This window comes from Anastrepha ludens, chromosome X, assembly GCF_028408465.1.
Source record: "Anastrepha ludens isolate Willacy chromosome X, idAnaLude1.1, whole genome shotgun sequence".
In the NCBI taxonomy this organism is placed as follows: Eukaryota; Metazoa; Arthropoda; class Insecta; order Diptera; family Tephritidae; genus Anastrepha; species Anastrepha ludens.
In genome coordinates this window covers 80,149,851-80,168,122 of record NC_071503.1, presented here as the reverse complement: position 1 = coordinate 80,168,122, position 18,272 = coordinate 80,149,851, and the positions used below count along the sequence as shown (strand labels likewise).

Here is an 18,272-nt window from a genome sequence, read left to right as displayed (position 1 = left end):
TCAGCGCTGTTTTCCACCATGTCTTCATTATCGTCATCTGTTTAAAAATACAAAAAAAAAAAATTAGGATACATGTTTAACGTTACACGAATAAAATTAAAAAAAAATTCTTTCCTTCTTCTGATTGAGTTATTTGATCGATGGATGTTGGTAACTGAGTACCAGAAAACCACATGAACTCATATCTGTTATTTATTTCTACCCAGCCATAGTCAGAAGGCTCATTGACAGTTGGTACTTTCAGGTGTGCCTGAGACCAAACTTCCGAAATATAATACGTCCTTAGAAAATGATTATATAGTTCCGTTTTGCACGGCGGAAGAGATGAGCCAGCAATACCTTTCTTAGGTAATCGAAGCGAATTGTCATTATCAAGAAATTTGTATGTCTTTTGAAACAATGCTACTCTCGCCTCATTTATAAATTTTAATCGTTTCAAACCATATACATTACATACAAACTCTTGTATTTTGTCAAAAAAGTCAAGTCTCTTCTCAGATGGTTGTGACAATTGGATGAAACATTCAGTGAATTCTTCAGATTTTGACATTATTGAAAATGGGCAGTTTTTGCCCTTCTTAAAAAAGGCCGGGTTGTAATCGCATCCTGTGAATGCGTGAAATACAGGAAGCGCTGCACTTAAATTTACTCCTAATGCTTTATGTACTTTTGTTATGTTGATAAATCTTTGATTTTTTCTGACGCCGACTTCCATACAAATTTGAATATCTTCTGCAATATTACCCATATTGGCTAACATAATTATTAACGGCGGCCGCCGTAGCCGAATGGGTTGGTGCGTGATTACCATTCGGAATTCACAGAGAGGTCGTTGGTTCGAATCTCGGTGAAAGCAAAATTAATAAAAACATTTTTCTAATAGCGGTCGCCCCTCGGCAGGCAATGGCAAACCTCCGAGTGTATTTCTGCCATGAAAAAGCTCCTCATAAAAATATCTGCCGTTCGGAGTCGGCTTGAAACTGTAGGTCCCTCCATTTGTGGAACAACATCAAGACGCACACCACAAATAGGAGGAGGAGCTCGGCCAAACACCTAACAGAAGTGTACGCGCCAATTATTTATTTATTTTTATTTTTTTTTTTTAATTATTAATACGTCAGTATCCGAGCAACGAATCGTTACATTTGCATTAAAATCTAACTGGCAAACGTGGAAAATTATTTTTGTGTCGGTTTCTTCGTGAGCTGGACGCGAAAGTGTTTTTTCTACCGTTTTTACCACTTTAGAATCTGTAACTACGTACTACGTAAGGCGTTATGCTCGACATTTTTATTTTCTGTTCGACCGTCACTGTAATAATGCTTCTTGGTGAATCGTGAAGTCTTTTTCACGATTTTAAATATTACAAAAACAAGCGCTTAAAAATTTTACCTCGCTTATTTTTTGAGCTCTGACAATAGAATAATTCTTATTACTAAATTAAATATATGCATAACCTAAGACGCTTATGGTAATAGGACTATGAATAAGTTCGTGCGGTTTTTTTCGAAATTTGAAACTTTATTGACGTAAAATGGTTACAAATTTAATATTCAAAATATTGTCCATCGCTTACTACTACTTTTTCCCATCTTTCTGGCAATTCACGGATTCCCTTTGTGAAAAATTCGGTCGGTTTTGCCGCAATCCACGAATCGATCCATTTTTTGACTTCATCGTAATTACGGAAGTGCTGGTCAGCCAGGCCATGTTGCATCGATCGGAAGAGATAGTAATCGGATGGCGCAAGGTCTGGACTATACGGCGGGTGGGGTAGGACATCCCATTTGAGCGTTTCTAAGTATGTTTTGACCACTTGTGCAACATGTGGCCGAGCATTGTCATGTTGCAAAATAACTTTGTCGTGTCTATCGGCGTATTGCGGCCGTTTTTCTCGCAGTGCTCGGCTCAAACGCATCAATTGTCGTCGGTAGACATCCCCCGTAATCGTTTCATTCGGTTTCAGTAGCTCATAATACACAACACCCAGCTGGTCCCACCAGATACACAGCATAACCTTCAGGCCATGAATATTCTGCGCCGACGTCGATGTTGAAGCATGGCCAGGGTATCCATACGTTGCCCGACGTTTTGGATTGTCGTAATGGACCCACTTTTCATCGCCAGTCACAATTCGATGCAAAAAACCCTTTCTTTTGTGCCGTTGAAGCAGTTGTTCGCATGCCATAAAACGGCGTTCAACGTCTCTTGGCTTCAATTCATACGGCACCCAATGGCCTACCTTTCGGATCATTCCCATGGCTTTTAAACGTTTGGAAATGGTTGATTGATCAACTCCCAAAGTTTTTGCAACCTCTTCTTGCGTTTGAGCCGGATCTTGATCGAGCAATTCCTCCAATTCGGTATCCATGAACTTTGGCGGCGCACCCTCGCGTTCTTCGTCTTCCAAGCCAAAATCACCACTTTTAAAGCGTGCAAACCACTTCTGGCACGTTCGCTCAGATAGAGCATGCTCACCATAAACTTCCACCAAGATACGATGACTTTCGGCTGCTTTTTTCTTCATATTAAAATAATGAAGAAGAATTCCCCGCAAAAACACATTATTTGGCACGAAATTCGATATTTTCAAGTGTGGTAAAAATATTGTTGTTTACGCTTCAAATAAAAAACTTATACTGACGTTTGTGCCTTACGACAGTAGCTCTCCAATGAATGTTTGGAAATGTGGATCGATGGAATAATAATCAAGTTACGCCATCTGTTGTAAAACCGCACGAACTTATTCATAGTCCTATTATATTGGAAACGTCCTGCTATTTCACCTGTTACAATATGAAGGTCACATATCGTATGATTTTCTGAAATAGCAGGAAAAAATACAATGAGCGAAAAGAGTTCGACAAACTTATGCTAATGCTGTTAGTTATTAGGCAAAAACAATGCATAAAAGAAGGTGTGAAGATAGAGTGGAAGTAAGTAAACGGGAGCTCCAGCGATGAGAATAGCGACGACGACATCAACTGCAGTGATGAGAGGGTTTGAATATAAATTTGATAGCTGTAACGACAATTGGAAGTACAGGGGCGACGACGATGAATTATAAAGAGGGGCGCGAACATTTCTATTCACTAACACGTATAATACTTCAAAACCCAGAACTATGCCTAGCCTTGTGTGAGAATAGATATGCCCAAACCGTTACAACTAATATAATACGAGTTACCACCGCAAGGGGCGATGGAGGAATATTTGGGGAGAAACAATGAATCTCAAAGACATGAGAGAAGTGTGGCCAAATCGGGATATTTTTATCCCCACTTTTTGACATACTCATCAAATGTAATGTTGAATAACTTCAAGTACGTCATTTCCTCCCGAAAAAAAATGTTTGTGAGGATTGTTGAAATGATCCTGTAAGTAATAAAACAAATCAGCTGGCAGTATGTTGGGGGAAAACTCGTCAGCTGATACATTTACTTAGGCTATAAATGTTTCCGACTAGCTCCTACGTTACACCTTCAGGGCATCAGCTGACGCACATTCCACCTACATATAGCAAGCTGACTTATTTATTTATTAAAAACAATACATAAACTATCACCTGATAATTTTTCGTTTGGGATTAAATCACTGAAAAAATATTTTTTTTTTTTCATATTTGTGTGACCAGCTGACGTATAATCCACCACTTTATAATCAGCTGACAATTTTATTTCTTCAAAATATTAGTCTAACTTTAATTTGATCAATGTTTTAATCGGGAGGAAATGACTAAAAATAATTTTTTTTTTACGTGCGAGGGTGACTATAACTGCTCAACCCACCCTCGGAGCCGCAGCTGACGTTCACAACGCTTCATAATGCAACTATCTGAGGCATTTTACGAATTATCGACTGAGAGGAAATAACTGACAAAAATTAGCACCTGGCTCACGGACTAACATGTTTGATTCTGAGTGATATTTTTTTTAAATAAACCAGACCTTTTGACCAATCTAATTCCGGTGGCAGCCGGTTCTACGTTACCGGAATGACTCGGGTTTTTCCCGACCAAGGGCTGCCGCCCCAGTAAACTAGCCCTGTCTAGTGTACCGTATCCCACCCCCAATTTTCGTCACAGGAGCAACTCATTGCAGCAAGTATGCTCCAAATACTTCTCTTCCTGGCTGGCGTCGAGCCCAACCCCGGACCAGAAGTATTTTACTGCTGCATTTGCCACAAACGGCTCCACCCGAACTCCACCTCGGTTAAGTGTAATAAGTGCGACGGGTGGTGCCATCTTAAGACCTGTTCAGGCCTTAAGACACACAGGGAGTGGTCCACAAGGTATGTGGCCACGTGTTGCTCCCGCTCACAGGCGGCCCCTGCCTCAACGGCGACACTTCCCTCAGTGCCGGCACGTCACACTGTCGCCACCAACAACACCTCAACGGTAAGGAGCCCCCACGAGCAACATAACTTCCTCTCTGCCCACAACCCTCCTGCTCCTACCCCAGTGCGGGGACAAACCAGTAGCTCTTGGTCCCCCGCACAGTCTGCTCCGTGTGTCAGACCGTAGTTCCTCGGAACTTAACAACTGTCCAATGCAATTCTTGCAGTGGCTGGTGCCATTTTCGGAGGTGCGCCGGCCTGCACACCCACCGGGAGTGGACACGCGACTTCGTTGCCCCCCGCTGCAGAGCTCTGCACCCGCAACCGCCCCCAGTGGCGTGGCCGCCAGTCAACATAAGGCCACAACCAATTTTGCGGAACGCACAGCAGGACCAACCCAGACAACATCACGCATCCCTCACCCCCTGAGTTACGACCATACTCCCGCGAAGCTTCAAGCTACTGAAACTGAACTGCAACGGACTCACGAGCAAGATTGACGAAATAGTCGACTTCATGAGCCGGTATGGTATGAAGATAGCTGCGGTCCAGGAGACTAAACTGCACGCTAGCTCCCCCCTAATTACCAGGGACGGCTACAACGTGCATAGAAAGGACCGCGAGCGAGACAACGGTGGTGGCCTAGCGTTCATAGTCCACCATTCAGTGCAGTATCGTCTCATTGATGAGGGCATCGACCGCAGGGACAGCACCTTAGAATGTTAAGGCATAGCTGTCCGGTCAGGCGATGCCGAGCTCGAAATATATAATATCTATATACCCCGTATCACCTGCTGACCGGCAGGATATCTCCCTGATATTGGTTCGCTCATCAGGGGAGAAAACCGATTGGTAGTAGGTGACTTTAAAGCGCATCACGATCTTTGGCATTCAAGCCTGCCAAATGATCGTAGGGGACAGCTATTGGCAGAGCAGATAGACGATTCAACATTCAGCACTGTAAACGACGACGACCCCACTAGGGTAGTGGACAATTGCAGCAGCTCGCCTGACATCACAATTGCTAGCGCGGGTCTGATAAATAGCTTAACCTGGCGACCTATGCTATCGCTTGCATCAGACCACTTGCCCATTATCATCTCGATCGAGAAATCTGCCGACTTTGTTTCCGCGGTACACCGGTCATATATCAACTTTAACAAAGCTGATTGGACCAGATTCGCGGAATATACTGAGGATATCTTCGCAGCCCTACCCATTCCCACCGATGTGCGCGCAGGCGAACGCGCATTCCGCAAGGTGATCACAGCCGGCGCGGCTCGCTTCATACCCGCTGGACGGATCCGGGACATACGTCCCAATTTCCCAGCTGAAGCAGCTGTTCTGGCGAACGAGCGTGATCGCCTACGCCGGGCCGATCCCAGGGATCCTCAAATAAAGGACCTCAATTCGGAGATCCGGCAACTGGTAACCCAACACAAGCGGACCAAATGGGTAGAGCATCTGTGCAGTGCAGCGATTGCTTTCTCCAGCGACGAGGTTCAGGGGCCATCAAACATATAAAACTATCTAAAGCCATTGGCGCTGACGGACTAAACATGCTGATGCTGAAAAAGTTTTTGTCCACTCGGAGTAGAATTTCTCACCAAGGTCTTCAACCTGTCTATGGCCACTCTCATCATTCCTGATAAGTGGAAATTAGGTAGAGTGGTCCCACTACTGAAGCCAGGGAAACCCGCCAACCAACGGGAGTCCTATCGTCCGATAACTCTCCTTTCCCCAGTAGTGAAGACGCTTGAAACCCTCCTACTCCCACTCCTTACAGAACACCTGACTCCAGCCTCACACCAGCATGGTTTCCGAAGAGTGCGCAGCACCACCACGGCACTCACCCCCATAAACACCCAGGTAAACCGTGGACTAAACCAAAACCGCCCCTGCGAGAGGACTGACTAGTAGCGTTGGATTTACAAAAGGCTTTCGATACAGTCAGCCACGCCACGCTACTAGATGACATTTTTCAGTCGACACTCCCGCCAGGGCTGAGGAGGTGGACCGCGAACTACCTGAGTGGTCGTCACTCGTCGGTGATATTTCGAGGCCAAACGTCTAAACAGAGAAAAATAGAGCAAGGAGTACCGCAGGGTGGTGTCCTTTCACCCTTGCTTTTTAATTTCTACATTTCGAAACTCCCCAGCCACCAGAAGGAGACTCACTGGTCTCATACGCCGACGACTGCACGATAATGGCGTCGGACAATGACATTGATGGCCTATGCACCAAAGTAAACGACTACCTCGCCCGCCTTTCTTGCTTCTTCACTGCGAGAAACCTAAAACTTTCCCCCACTAAATCTACGGCGACCCTTCTTACCACCTGGACAAAGGAGGTCAAGCTGCAACTTCAGGTACACGTCGATGATACCCCAATACCGACGGTTAACAACCCCAGAATATTGGGAGTCACCTTTGACAGCTTGCTCTCCTTCTCAGCGCACACAACCCCTATTGCAACGAGAGTACAGAATCGCAGCAAGGTTCTCAAGTCGCTTGCCGGCAGCACTTGGGGCAAAGACAAAGAAATGTTGCTGTCGACTTTCGAAGCAATAGGCCGACCGGTTCTTAACTATGCTGCGCCTGTCTGGTCGCCCGGAACCAGTGATACGCAGTGGACGAAGTTCCAGACCTTCAAAACTACTGCTATTAGGACCGCGACAGGATGTCTCCTGATGTCCCCAATACAACACCTGCATGACGAGGCTCACATGCTTCCTGCGTGCAGACACCTGCTTGAGCCTGAGCCACCTCCCAGGCACATCAGGAGGCACTTCCTCAACTACGTGGACGAGATCCTGGACAAAACAGACAGACCACTCCAGGATCAGACAGTGTACAGACAGGCCATTAACGACATTCATCGGGAGACCCTTACCACCTTCTTAAGCTCCCGACCCCCGAATGCCGTTATCGGAGTCCAACTACCACCTATTGCAGACGAAGAGCTCCAGCTTCCCCGAGAGTCCCGCGTAACCTTGGCACAATTACGTTCTGGATACTGTAGCAGGTTAAACTCCTACTTATCCAGAATCGACGTCGACATTCTAAACATATGTCCGGCATGTGCAGGCACCCCGCCCGACACTAACCACCTTTTCACATGCCCCATCAAACCCACTCATCTAACACCTCTCTCCCTCTGGACCCAACCCGTCGAAACAGCTAGTTTCCTGGGCCTACCGTTAGATGAGCTAGACGAAGACGACCGGTGATCACACTACACTGACAGGACGAAGATACTGCTACAACAACAACAACCAATGTTATTCCTTATATATCTTGAAGATGTAGATGAAGTTATCAGGGGCACTTTTTAAGAACTCGTATTGAATTCTCCGCCACTCAGCTACCTTATATATGTAAGAATCAGTGTAAATAGATAAGCTTCATTTTTAATTATACATAGTCTTCCAAAAAGACTAATGCGACTCGAAGGTTTCCAAAGTGATTCAAAACCCCGAAAATATTTTTTATAACTTTTCAATTTTATCTGCACTTATGTGTGTTTCAAGTGATATGAAATATTAAAAGACTTGACATACCTATTGAAAAAAATCTGGTTGCAATGATTTGTTTTCCAAACCATGCACGCTATACGAGAGTACGAATATATTCAGACCAGTCTTGAGCTCTTCATTTCTTTTGGTATATTTTTCATTAATTATGCCTTTACATAAGTTTGTGTTTTCACAAATAATTCTCGTTTAATTATTTAACGCCTTTGTTTTATAATTTCTTAGTTTTTTGAGTTTACTTATGTTCTTTCATTTTTAATACTAAATTATTAAAATTAAGATTTAAACCGTTTTTTTTCTATTTTCATCCTGTTCCCCAATACTTAAATTTCATGCATTGCATCAATGTTACGAACTTCTCTTTTAAGTTGAAGAAGCCCTTTTGAGTTCATTTAAACAGTTGCATTCTTATTCTCTTTAACGTGTTTTTCGCCGCTCGTTCATTTACGCTGTACGAAAGACTATCGGAATTTCTTGGATTGTCAACTTTTTATCTAAATAAATAAGTTTATCAACGGGATTAATTGTGAAACTTAAGTGCTTCCTAAAAAAGAAAAGCGCCGCAACAGTACCTGTTCTTCCTCTCTCTTGCCCACTCTTAAGTCGTTCTCAACGGAAATAATAGTATTTGGATGTTTTTAAAGATTGCTCCAACCGCTGCTTCTGTAGAGAATTCTACCTTAACTGTTAAGAATTCTACCATTGCTGTCATCAATGAATCGTTTTATTTCAGTCTTCTCGCTTTCAGCATGTTGACTTCAGAACCCAACTCTTTGTTTTCATCAGTTAAATCCTTAATTTTTTCAGTTAGGTCATAGACATTTGAAGATACTAGATCGTTTTTCGTGGCTAAATTTTGCAAATTCTCCTCAAGCTAATTTTTCATAATCCACTTTAACTCCTATACATCTAAACTTCTCAACCACCTCTTTTCTGCTTCCGGTGAGATTTTTTTCTTGACATCCCTTCATTAGTTGTTGTTTTTGTTGTTGTTGTAACAGCATAAACATTCCCCATACATATATGGGAAATGCTGCTAGAATGACAGTCCTTGGCCGGATATAAATCCAGGTTGTTCCGGTAACATAGAACCGACTGTCGTGGCAGCTTCCTGCTATTAGTATTTAGTGGCAGTGTTCGTTGCATACTTCCAGGCTTATAAATTACTGATGAATCTTAATTTTTTTTCTCCCTATTGTGAATGATGTTTCCCGTTGAGAAGTTATGTCCACAGAACCAAATCCTCAAGCTGCTGGAGCAAGATTAACTTGTCTCCCGGCTCCTGTTTCCTCGTCAGGTCGGTTGCACTTGTCAACTATGCGTGTGTGCAGCCGATTTGGTCTTCGTAGACAGTCCTAGTTATACGCCAAACTTACGCTGGAGCCTTTGGACAAATAAATTGCCGTTTGCAGTGTAATTTTTCTGCAGCAATTATCAGCAGTTTCTTTCGTTCTTCAAGTTCAATCGAGTGGTCTTCTTATGGTTACATTTGGGGCTGTAGCTTGCGTAGGTGTTTACGTCACATTTAATTTCCACCAAATAATTAATAACCAAAAAAAAAAATTAATTAAAGCAAATAAAATTCTTCGACACACTTTTATGTTTCACTTTCACATTTGTGTTAATTTTCGCCTTCTATGAGGATATATTTTGGTATATTTGTATATGTACAGCTGTGTTCAAAATAATAGCAATGCTCATGCCAATCACAGTGTTTTAGCGCGTAAGAACATCTACATAATGCTCTCTTCTAGCGGACTCCCGAAGTAAAATTCGAAACATTATCTTGAGGTAGTTGCTATGAAATTATTTTTACACCTTCATTTCTGCACCGTACCTTACTTCTTATCCATCGTTACAGGAGCAATCCTATGCAGCAAGTCTGCTCCAAATAGTTCTATTCAGGGCTGGTATCGAACCAATCCTGGACCAGAGGTATTCTATTGTTGCGCTTGCTATAAACGGCTCCACCCAAACTTCACCTTGATAGAGGTAACAAGTGCGACGGGTAGTGCCACCTTAAGACCTGCTCAGCCCTCAAGACATATAGGGAGTTGTCCACATGGTATGTGGCCACGTGTTGCTCCCGCCATCAGGCCCCTGCCTCAACGGCTACCACATCCTTCCTTGCAATATATGTATACCCCCCGTGACCTGGTGCCCTGCAGGATATCGCTCTGAAATTGGTGCGCTCATCAAAGGTAAAAACCGATTGGTAGTAGGTGACTTTAACGCATCACCATCTTTGGCATTCAAGCCTACCTTCTGATAGAAGCGGACAGCACTTGGCAGAGCAGATAGACGGCTCGACATTCGACACAGTAAACGACGACGGCCCCACCAGGGTACTGGACAATCGCAGCAGCTCGCCTGAAATAATAATTGCTAGCGCTGGTCTGATAAGTAGCATAACCTGGTGACCTTTGCTATCGCGTTTCCACGACAGCATTCCCCGTATGTAAGTATGGGGAATGTTTATGCTGCTACAACAACAACAACAACAACAACCTATGCTATCGCTTGACTCAGACCACTTGCCTATCATCGTCTTGATTGAGAGACCTGCCGACTCTGTTTCCGCGCATCAACCATCATACATTAACTTCAACAAAGCAAATTGGGCCGACTTAGCGGAATTTAAAGAGGACACCTTCGCCGCTCTCCCCGTCCCCACCGATGTACGCGCAGGCGAACGCACATTCTGCAAGGGGCCCACAGCCGCTGCGGCTCGTTTCTTTCCTGCTGCAAGGATCCGGGACATACGTCCCAATTTCCCAGCTGAATCAACCGTTAGCAAGCGAGCGTGACCACTTTCTCTAGGTCGCATAAAGGATCTCAATTTGGAGATAAGGCGACTGGTCGCCCAACATAAGTGGACCAAATGAGAAGAGCACCTCCGTTCCCACGACAGTCGGTTCTACGTTACCGGAATAACCTGGACTTATATCCGGCCAGGGACTGTCACTTAAGCAGCATTCCCTATATATGTATGGGAACGATTATGCTGCTACAACAACAACAACAGAAGGGCACCTGAAGACCTGCAACCACTAGGGTGAGTAAGTTCTGGTCCACCATAAGGTCCTTGTCGAACCCGACGAAACACAACGGCAAGGTGGCTATCACCTTCTGCATCGTTGCACCAGACGGATGGACAAACTACCGAACAAAAGTGCACACTTACTTTCTCCAATGATGCGGTTCAGGGGGACATCAATGGAACAAAAGCCTCTAAAGCCATTGGCCCCGACGGACTTAACATGCTGATGCTGAAAAACCTGAGTCCTTTGAGAGTAGGGTACCTCACGATAGCTTTCAATCTATCTATGGCTACTCTGATAATTCCTGAAAGGTGGAAATTAGGAAGAGTGGCCCCACTACTGAAACCTGCAAAACCCACCAACCAAGGGGGAATCTTATCAGCCGATAACTCCAGTAGTGAAAGACTCTTGAAGCCCTCCCACTTTCACTCAACACAAAAAATCTGGCCCAGCATCGTCAGCATGGCTTCCGACGAGTGCACAGCACCACAACAGCACCCACCGTCATAAATACCCAAATAAACCCCGGGATTAACCCAAACCGCCACGTCACGCTACTAGATGACATCTTACAATCGACACTCCCGCCAGAGCTAAAGAGGTGACACGCTATCTGAGTGGTTGAGGATAAAATAAAACAATGTGTTTCGCAGGGTGGTGTCCCTTCACCCTTGCGTTTCTACTTCTATATATCCGGCTCCTGCAACCCCCAGAGGGAGTCTCTCTGGTCTCCTAAGCCGACGACTGTACGATAATGGAGTCGGGCAATGACATTGATGGCCTCTTCACTGCCAGGAATCTACAACGGCGACCCTCTTCAGCACCTGGACAAAGGAGGTCACCGCAACTTAAGTTGAAAGTCGATGACACACCAATTCCGACTGTCAACAACCTCATTTAAGGCAATGGGTCGGCCGATTCTAAACTACGCTGCGTCTGTCTGATCGCCTGGAACTAGTGACACGCAATATACAAAGCTTCAGATTTGCCAAGACATTAATATTCGGACAGCAACAAGATGCCTCCTGATTACCCCCCTGAAACACCTACATAATGTTGCTTCCAGTAAAGGAGCACAACGAACTGCTCAGCAAACAGTTTCTACTAGGATGCTACCGCAGGTTTTACCCATGTAGACACCTGCTTGAACCAGAGTCGCCTCCCAGACACGTAAGGAGACATCTCCTCAATTACTCCGACGAGATCGAGGACAAAACAAATCGACAACTGCTGGACCAGACAGTGTGTAGACAGAGAATTAACGTCAGTCACCGGGAGACACCACCTTCTTAAGCTCCCGACTCCCGGAGTCCAACCGCCACGCATAGCAGACGAAGGGCTCCAGCTACCCAGAGAGATCCGCTTAACCTTGGCACAATTACGTTCTGGATACTGCAGCAGGTTAAACTCCTACCTATCCAGAATTGACCCCGACATAATAAACATATGTCCAGCATGTGAAGACACCCCGCACGATAATAACCACCTTTTCACATACCTCATCAAACCCACTCACTAACCAAGATTGCAATGCTGCCGTACGCCGATTGGAATATGCCATTGAAGTGGCTGTTTCAGCAAGATAGCAACCCCAAATATAAAAGTAAATTTGTCAAGGAGTGTTTTCAGATCAAGGAAGTAGAAGTCGACCCTAAAGAAAATCTATGGACGTATATTAAAAATAGGATAGACCGTAGGCATGACAGCAAACTCCTCTCAAAACGTATCGTGATCTCATCAATTCCATACCACGCAGATGCGCCGCAGTAATAAAAAATCGTGGCTATTCAACTAAATATTAAGAGAACTAACGCAAATAACTACTAATGAGTAGTTAAATATTATTTACTATTTTAATTCTTGTGTTCTTCTTCTTCTTGATTGGCGCGCTAACCGCTTGTACTATTTTGGCCGAGTTTAGCAAAGCACGCCAGTCGTCTCTTTCTCGGGCTAACCGGCACCAGTTGAAAAAACCAAGTGAAACCAAGCCCTTCTCCATCTAATCTTGGCAACACAGGGGAGGCATTCCTCTTCCTCTGCTACCACCAGCTGATGCCGCATCGAATAATTTCACAGCCGAAGCATTTGTATCTGTAAGGTTATATAACCTTTATATATCCGGAAAAAGGAAACGCACGTGTAAATGCTACGGTTGCTTTATTTCAACTAACTATACATATGAAAAGTAAGAATAACGATTGAACAAAATGTACATGGCAAACTATGATTCTTACAATCATGGTTTGCTATGATTCTTACAATCATGGGCTGCTATGATTCTTACAATCATGGTTTGCTATGATTCTTACAATCATGGGTTGCTATGATTCTTACAATCATGGTTTGCTATGATTCTTACAATCATGGGTTACTATGATTCCTACAGTATCCATTCGACCGACACGACCCAACTAATATACCGTTGGATCTGGTCTATGCACTATGTCTATGTCGTCGTACAGCTCATACAGCTCAGCGTTCTATTGTAGACACAAAATCGCAAAGGTCCAAAAATCTTCCGCAGAATTTTTCTCTTAAACACTCCACGGGAATCCTCATCAGATGTTTTCATCGTTCAAGCTTCTGCGCCATGAATAGAGCCTTATAAAGTGTTAGTTTTGTTCGTCCAGAGAGGACTTTACTACTGAGTTGCCTACTTAGCCCAAAGTAGCACTTGTTGGCTAGAGGGATTCTGCGTTGAATTTCAAGGCTGACATTGTAATCGGTGTTAATGCTGGTTCCTAAATTAACGAAGTCTTTTACACCCTCGAAATCATAACTGTCAACAGTGACGTCTTCGTTTTGTCTTCGCTCACCACCACACTCATTCGCTTTGCTTCTTTATCCAGGATGGAAAAATCAGAACTAAGAGTGCGAGTTCAATATCACCCCATGCGAGTTCAATATCATTGGCATACGGCAACAACTGTACGCTCTTATAAAAAAATTGTATCGAGTGATTAAGTTCTGTGGCTCGCACGATATTTTGCAGCATCCGGTAAAAAAGTCACACGAGTCAGAGAGTCACCTTGTCTGAAATCTTGTTTGCTATTAAACAGCTTCTGTCGGCACTGTAAGTATTGAGCAGCGTCATTTTGCACAGGCTTATTAGTTTTGCGATGATGCCAAATTCCGACATCGTGGCATAAAGGAAACGTCTTTGCGTATTGTCAAATACAACTTGGAAATCGACAAACACATGCTGTATGTTGATTCTCTTTTCATGAGTATTTTTCAAGACGTGGCGTATTGTGAATATTTGCATAAGACCACAGGCATGCACCTTACCAGCTCCTCGCCGTCATGTTTGAATAGTTCAGCCGGGAGTCTGTCGGATTTCGCGGCTTTGTTGTTCATTAACCGCGTTATCGCTATTCTCACCTCGTCGTGGTGGGGTATGGAACGACAGTCCCGTCGTCAACGATTGGGGTATCGAGATCGTCACATTATAGTTGTCACTATTTAGCAGGTTTGAGAAGTGTTCCCTCATTAATTCAAGTACGTTTTGGATGTTATTCACTAGATCACCGCGTTTTTCCTGTTAGCCAGCATCCCAAACTCCTCGCACTTACGTATTTCGGTATTTTCTTTCTTATAATACGTCTCTTCTTTTTTAAGCTCCCGGTAGCGATCCCACATGGCTCGCGTTGCGACCGATCGCAGCGTGGCCTTATAGGTAGCATCCAGTTCTTTCCGCGGCAGCATGCATTCTTCGTCGTACCAATTGTTTTTTCGGGCTCGCCGGAATCCGATTTCTTCTTCGGCGGCGGTACGTAGAGAACGAGAAATGTTGCTCCATTGCTCATGCATGCCGGTTTGTTGGGCAGTACTCTCTGAGAGCAAGAGTGAGAGTCAAGTGGCGAATCTTCTGGCTGTCTGTTGTGATTGCAGCTTTTCGATGTCGAACATTCTTTGCGTAGATAGATGCACGTTTTTTGCTGCACAGAGGCGTGTGCGCAGTTTGGCTGCAACAAGGTAATGATCCGAGTCGATGTAGGTTCCTCGGATCGTACGTACATCTAATACACTAGAAGCGTGTGTTTCATCTATCACAACATGATCGATCTGGTGTCGTGTTTTTCGATCAGGAGACAGCCAGGTGGCTTGGGTTATCTTCTTATGCTGGAATTTGGTGCTGCAGACTACCATGTTTCGGGCCCCGGCGAAGTCGATCAGGCTCTGTCCGTTACCGGATGTTTCGTTGTGCAGGCTGAATTCCGCGAGTGTGGGACCAAAAATTCCCTCCTTGTCCATCCTAACATTGAAGTCGCCAAGCACGATTTTTGTGTCGTGGCGGGGGCCATGCGCATAGTATCGTTCCAGGCGCTCATCTGTGGGATGACCTGGAAACTTTCCTCGCATCGTCCTTCTATTCTGTCGGGGAGTGGGCGCAGGTGAGCGAGATGTTGAAAAATCTCGCTTTGGTTCAGATTATTGCGGGACGCTCGTCCACCGGAGCGAACGGCAGTACTTGGCGAAGTTTCTCTCCCAACACCAAATTTGCACTCCTTTACGGTACAGCTGTAGTAGACGTCGCAAGGTCCTATGTTTGTTTTTTTGCATTGCCTCGCTCATCGCATCTCTTGAAAGGCAGTGATGCCAGTCTTTACTCTCACATGGATAACAACTAGCCGGGCAGAGGCACCTTCCTCATGAAAGGACCCAACATTCCAGTTGCATGCTCTCAAATCATAGTCCTTAGTTCGTTTGCAGGTGTCGTCATCGGAATAAGCAGTTCGCATCGCGGCTTTGTTGTCGTTTTCATTGGGGAAGGATTTTTACGTGGCGCGTCCCAAGCCCAGCACACAATCAGATATCCTGGAATGCCTCGCCTTTTCACGTTAGCTGGCAATCAAACGGATCTTCCGGAGCTACCCAGAGGACATTTGGGATAATCCCGGAAATTGCGAGCTGCTTGGACTGTATGCAGAAGAGTCGTCCTAGCCACTCTCAAGTGAATGGCAACCAGGAACTTTCCCCACTTGTGTGGACTTTTACACACTGAACTATCCTCCAGTCTTGTAATATTTTGAACAGTGGATTATTGAGTTCTTGTATTTTTGTTTATCTTATTTTTGTTAATATTAGTGGAAATTTTAAATGTATGGAGAGTCTGTATGAAATGAACAATTTGTGGTAAAAGTATTACTGAATAAAACAAAATTTTTTTTGGAAATTACAAATTTTTCTATTATGTTGACGTCATATTTTGAACACAACTGCATATATCTCTCCAGATTTCTTTATTCTGTTACATGTTAAGTGCGTTATTAGATATGAATTTATAATATTGTTTTCAAGGAATGAATATTACAAAAAAAAAAAAACAAATTTTAAATTTTCATTCGAAATGGTCACCATATGTTTTTGCACAAGCCTTCAAATGATTAGACCATTCAGTTATTGCAGCACTCACGGTTTCCATGGATATTGACCTCGCTGCTCGAACCAAAGTTTGTTTGAGATTCTCCAAATTTCCTTGAGTTCTTCGACAGGCTAGGTTCTCCAATTCTAACCACAAACTGTAGTCCAATGGATTCAGATCTGGACTTCCAGACGGCCAATCGCTGCGGCTATGAACCCAGGAATATTGTTTGTTAACGGCTGCTTGGTGGTTTTTGCCTTATGGGCTGGAGCGGGATCTTGCTGGAAGATCAACCGCTCTTCATTAAAGAGGATACTGCTCAACTGCTTCACCACGCCTTCTAAGACATCCTCCTGGTACACATTTGCCTCGGTCTTAACCACTTTTTCGCAGAAATGAAGAGATGTAGGCACTCCCCATCAAACCATTGCCGAGACCGGATGGTGGTCCTGAACTCTTGAAACAACATTTTTTGCGTCTCTAGAAGTCTTAGCATAAGTTTTGTCAGTTTTCTTATTAAAAATTTCTGCAACAGAGAAAAGAATATTTTCATGGCCGTTGACCGCGTGCCACCGAAGAAGCTGCTTGCATATTTCGAGTCTACTTATCTTCAAGGGCGTTGTCAAAAGATGACCTGTTGAGCAGCGGAAGGCTTTCGTATGGATATCATCTCTAATTCTACTTTCTAAGGGGGTATTTGCGAATTCTTTCTCGAACGGCTTTTATGGCTGCACTGGTTCGAACCACGCGATTAAGACTGTAACTTCAGATGTTTGGGAAAAACGATTGATCGTACGGTAAACAAACATTCTCGAAATATAAAGTTTTTTCAGCAATTCGTAAATCTCACTTGCACTTTTACCACACTCATGTAATGCAATCACTGCAATGCGAATTCTCTTAGCTCCCCGCTCCATTATTAACAAGCGAAATTTAATACGAAACTTAGTAGATAATGCATATGAACAAAAGCAAAAATAACGGAACTTTTTTTTGAGAATTTGTTCTCACGGTAATTTGTCGCATAATTTATGGCAAAACTAAGTATATATGTAATATATGTATATGGTATGCACGTAGTTTACGCTTTAAAGTTAACATTTCATAAACTTTAAACTTTACATGGTATAAACTTTTAGATGGGATCGACGCACGACCCGCATGGTATGCATAGACGTTCTGATTTAATAGGGGTCACCAATATGTGGTGATTATGTAAAATCAAACCCAATCATTTTAGTAGTAGTTAATAGTAAAAATAAAATTTAAACTAATTTAAAATAACCAAAAATGTATTGTACCATGCTTCTGTGTAATAAGCGAACAGTATATAGCGAAAGAATTTTTTGAATTGCCAGGAACTAGTGTTAATCTGATAGTCTGAACTAGGTCGATTAGGTCTCGTTGACCTGCATGGAGCAATCAGTTATGCGCGCAAAGTGCCTTTACGCGTTATGTTTGCCAAAAATCATCTGCACCTAAGGCAAAAATGTATTGTACCATGCTTCTGTGTAATAAGCGAACAGTATATAGCGAAAGAATTTTTTGAATTGCCAGGAACTAGTGTTAATCTGATAGTCTGAACTAGGTCGATTAGGTCTCGTTGACCTGCATGGAGCAATCAGTTATGCGCGCAAAGTGCCTTTACGCGTTATGTTTGCCAAAAATCATCTGCACCTAAGGCAATACCATCGTTTCAGTTAAAATCTACATATGTCCTTGAGTTTATAGATATACTGAACTTTTTAACGCGTGTAATTACATTCAACTCCTATCTGTCCCGAGGCACAAAGGCATGGACGGCAACGAGGTGGTTGTCATGGCAGCCGGTTCTACGTTACCGGAATGTCTCGGGTTTTTCCCGACCAAGGGCTGCCGCTCCAGTAAACTAGCCCTGTCTAGTGAAAAGAATATCACCCCACCCCTTACGTCACAGGAGCAACTTTGCTCCAAATACTTCTCCTCAGGGCTGGAGTTGAATCCAACCCTGGGCCAGAAG

General features: G+C 43.8%; 1 protein-coding gene across 4 annotated transcripts in view; it reads left to right on the top strand.

The window, feature by feature from the left end:
- Positions 1-18,272, top strand: part of LOC128870458 (ceramide glucosyltransferase-like) — a 134,970-nt gene that overhangs the window by 54,330 nt on the left and 62,368 nt on the right. The window lies entirely within an intron of this gene.